This window comes from Macaca thibetana, chromosome 13 (assembly GCF_024542745.1).
Source record: "Macaca thibetana thibetana isolate TM-01 chromosome 13, ASM2454274v1, whole genome shotgun sequence".
NCBI classification, from domain to species: Eukaryota; Metazoa; Chordata; class Mammalia; order Primates; family Cercopithecidae; genus Macaca; species Macaca thibetana.
The window spans coordinates 49,454,368-49,459,241 of NC_065590.1; positions in this window are offsets into that span (position 1 = coordinate 49,454,368).

Sequence of the window (4,874 nt, forward strand, 5' to 3'; positions counted from 1 at the left end):
AAAACGTGTGGCTAATTGCTGTTTATTAGCAATATGCTTTCCTCTTTTGCAATGGCTATAATAAATCTGCAATTGGAATTCCCCCAATTAGCTATTTCATGGGCCAGAGCCAAGATTTAAATTTCTGCTGCTGAAAATATAGCTTCATTGATCAAAATCACACAGGTGAAGAATAAAGATGCAGCTGCTTATGTAAACTTCAGAATTTATATCAGGAGTGAAGACCCATAAAAATATTTGCTAAAAAATGACACCTAATTAAAACAATTCCTCAAATCTCTAAAGGCTTTATGATTTTTTGTTTAGTTTTATCAATGGAAAAATCCAGGGTAATAGAATTTGCTGGCAAACAATATATTAATGTGCATTAATGTGTGAATTCTCTTATGTTTAAAAGTCCATGTATTTTATATTATCTTTTTTTTTTTTTTTTTTTTTTTTTTTGGAGACGGAGTCTCGCTGTGTCACCCAGGCTGGAGTGTAGTGGCGCGATCTCGGCTTACTGCAACCTCCGCCTCCCGGGTTCAAGCAATTCTCCTGCCTCAGCCTCCCGATTAGCTGGGATTACAGGCATGCGCCACCAAGCCCAGCTAACTTTTTTTTGTATTTTTAGTAGACACAGGGGTTTCACCATATTGGCCAGGCTGGTCTTGAACTCCTGACCTTGTGCTCCACCCACCTCGACCTCCCAAAGTGCTGGGATTACAGGCGTGAGCCACCGCGCCCAGTCCTTATTTTATATTATCTTGTAAACACAGTTTAAATGGCTTGTAGTGAGGTAGTTATTACTGAAGGCAGCCCCCCAAAATAATATATAATGAATTTATATAACTAATACATACAATAGTTTAGACCTTTGGAAGAGTGTGTCATTGGAAATTAATCCTTGAGGGTCTTTTAGTGCATTTCCCATTAAAACTCACCCTATTCCTCTTCCCATGCTTACATTTCTTTGAACAATTTGGGAGGTAGAAGCGCAGACGCAAAGATGAAATTTCCAGATAAGCAGTTCTGTTTCCATAGTCTGGGTAACATAAACATCCATTCACCCACCTGCTAAAGTGAGTTTGTAAAGTATGCAGAATTCAAAGTTCAAAAATTCTCAACATTTTTGAAGTACCACACTGTGCCAAAGACCACTCCCCTGTCTGGCATATCCTTCCTATCATTTCTTCCTAGATGACTCTATTTACTCTTCAACTATTGACTCAATCACATCTTCCTTTCCCTGATCTCTGTGATTAAATATTTTATGCACTCTTTTGGAAAAATGTACTTCTCTTCTTAGTACTGCTCATTCCTATTATATGATAATGAATATGTGGTTATTTGATTAATGCTTGTCTCACCTCCTGTAAACCCTGAGCAACTTGAGGGAAGGAGCCATATCTAGTTTTGCTCACTATTGTATTCCCAGCACCTGCCACAGTGGCTGGTAATCAGTAGGCACTTGATAAATATTGATAAAACAGATTAAATCTTCACATTCATTTTCAGAAGCCTTTTCCAAACCTCTACAGTTTTCCTGCTTCTCTACCATAAAGAGAAAGAAAATACTTCCTTTTGATGAGGAAAATTATTTCCCTGTGCTTTAGACTCCATCTACTCCAGTTTTCTCCAGTAACTCACTCCAGCAATCCCTAATTTTGCTTCTATCTTCAATCTTTTTCTCCGTTCCTTCAGAATAAATGTATCATCAAGAATCTTCTATTTTACAAACAAATATAAACACAAAAAGAAGCAACAATAAAAATAAAACATCCCTAAACCTCCATTCAATTATTTCATGTATTGGACCTAAATTGTAGAACATCTACAGTTTTTGTAGTCATCTACCATTTGTCAGCCATATTTCAGGCTACATGGTGAAGAACATAGATTAGTTTCTGTAAAAGAAAAAACTGAGAGTCAGCTGCCATCCCTTCTCTCTGCTTTACTTCAAAGCCAAATTTCTAGTTTCTTTACAATATTATTTTCCCTTGTGTTTACCTTCTCACTTCCTATTCACCCCTCCACCTCCAGAAGTTCCATACCAAACAGCTAACCAATAAGTGGTTAAACCTTATCAAATTTGGCATTTGATCAAATTTGATCCTTATGAAATTTAACATTCTTTTAGCATTTGGACTGATGACTCTCTCCTGGATCCTCTTTTCTCTGTTGGTTGCCTGAAACTTATCTTTTTTGGTTCATGGAAGATTTTTCTTGCTTTCATAAATAAACTATTATTTCTCTATTTATATTACATGTTGGTATTCCTTGTGGTTACATTTTTAGTACCCTTTGTAGGCATTTTCCAGGTGATCTCATTTAATCTATTGGCTTAACCTATAATACGTAAGTCTCGACATATCCTGCCAAAGTCTCTAGTTAGATTTTCAAATCTATGGGTACAATTACTGTTATTCTTCTTCATCTGGATAGCCCACAGATTATTTCCAAAACAAATTCATTGGTGTGTCCTTCAAGAACAATTTGTTGAGCAAGATGGCCGAATAGGAACAGCTCCAGTCTCCAACTCCCAGCGCGAGCGACACAGAAGACCGGTGATTTCTGCATTTTCAACTGAGGTACTGGGTTCATCTCACTGGGGAGTGCCGGACGATCGGTGCTGGTCAGCTGCTGCAGCCCGACCAGCAAGAGCTGAAGCAGGGCGAGGCATTGCCTCACCTGGGAAGCGCAAGGGGGAAGGGAATCCCTTTGCCTAGCCAGGGGAACGGAGACACACAACACCTGGAAAATCGGGAAACTCCCACCCCAATACTGCGCTTTAAGCAAACAGGCACACCAGGAGATCATATCCCACACCTGGCTGGGAGGGTCCCACACCCACGGAGCCTCCCTCATTGCTAGCACAGCAGTCTGTGATCTACCGGCAAGGCAGCAGCGAGGCTGGGGGAGGGGCGCCCACCATTGCTGAGGCTTAAGTAGGTAAACAAAGCTGCTGGGAAGCTCGAACTGGGTGGAGCTCACAGCAGCTCAAGGAAACCTGCCTGTCTCTGTAGACTCCACCTCTGGGGACAGGGCAATAACAAACACAGCCGAAACCTCCGCAGATGCAAACGACACTGTCTGACAGCTTTGAAGAGAGCAGTGGATCTCCCAACACGGAGGTTGAGATCTGAGAACGGACAGACTGCCTGCTCAAGTGGGTCCCTGACCCCTGAGTAGCCTAACTGGGAGACATCCCCCACTAGGGGCAGTCTGACACCCCACACCTCACAGGGTGGAGTACACCCCTGAGAGGAAGCTTCCAAAGCAAGAATCAGACAGGTACACTCGCTGTTCAGAAATATTCTATCTTCTGCAGCCTCTGCTGCTGATACCCAGGCAAACAGGGTCTGGAGTGGACCTCAAGCAATCTCCAACAGACCTACAGCTGAGGGTCCTGACTGTTAGAAGGAAAACTATCAAACAGGAAGGACACCTACACCAAAACCCCATCAGTACATCACCATCATCAAAGACCAGAGGCAGATAAAACCACAAAGATGGGGAAAAAGCAGGGCAGAAAGCTGGAAATTCAAAAAATAAGAGTGCATCTCCCCCGGCAAAGGAGCGCAGCTCATCGCCAGCAACGGATCAAAGCTGGACGGAGAATGACTTTGACGAGATGAGAGAAGAAGGCTTCAGTCCATCAAATTTCTCAGAGCTAAAGGAGGAATTACGTACCCAGTGCAAAGAAACTAAAAATCTTGAAAAAAAAGTGGAAGAATTGATGGCTAGAGTAATTAATGCAGAGAAGGTCCTAAACGAAATGAAAGAGATGAAAACCATGACACGAGAAATACGTGACAAATGCACAAGCTTCAGTAACCGACTCGATCAACTGGAAGAAAGAGTATCTGCGATTGAGGATCAAATGAATGAAATGAAGCGAGAAGAGAAACCAAAAGAAAAAAGAAGAAAAAGAAATGAACAAAGCCTGCAAGAAGTATGGGATTATGTAAAAAGACCAAATCTACGTCTGATTGGGGTGCCTGAAAGTGAGGGGGAAAATGGAACCAAGTTGGAAAACACTCTTCAGGATATCATCCAGGAGAACTTCCCCAACCTAGTAGGGCAGGCCAACATTCAAATCCAGGAAATACAGAGAACGCCACAAAGATACTCCTCGAGAAGAGCAACTCCAAGACACATAATTGCCAGATTCACCAAAGTTGAAATGAAGGAAAAAATCTTAAGGGCAGCCAGAGAGAAAGGTCGGGTTACCCACAAAGGGAAGCCCATCAGACTAACAGCAGATCTCTCGGCAGAAACTCTCCAAGCCAGAAGAGAGTGGGGGCCAATATTCAACATTCTTAAAGAAAAGAATTTTAAACCCAGAATTTCATATCCAGCCAAACTAAGTTTCATAAGTGAAGGAGAAATAAAATCCTTTACAGATAAGCAAATGCTTAGAGATTTTGTCACCACTAGGCCTGCCTTACAAGAGACCCTGAAGGAAGCACTAAACATGGAAAGGAACAACCGGTACCAGCCATTGCAAAAACATGCCAAAATGTAAAGACCATCGAGGCTAGGAAGAAACTGCATCAACTAACGAGCAAAATAACCAGTTAATATCATAATGGTAGGATCAAGTTCACACATAACAATCTTAACCTTAAATGTAAATGGACTAAATGCTCCAATTAAAAGACACAGACTGGCAAACTGGATAAAGAGTCAAGACCCATCAGTCTGCTGTATTCAGGAGACCAATCTCACACGCAGAGACATACATAGGCTCAAAATAAAGGGATGGAGGAAGATTTACCAAGCAAATGGAGAACAAAAAAAAGCGGGGGTTGCAATACTAGTCTCTGATAAAACAGACTTTAAACCATCAAAGATCAAAAGAGACAAAGAAGGCCATTACATAATGGTAAAGG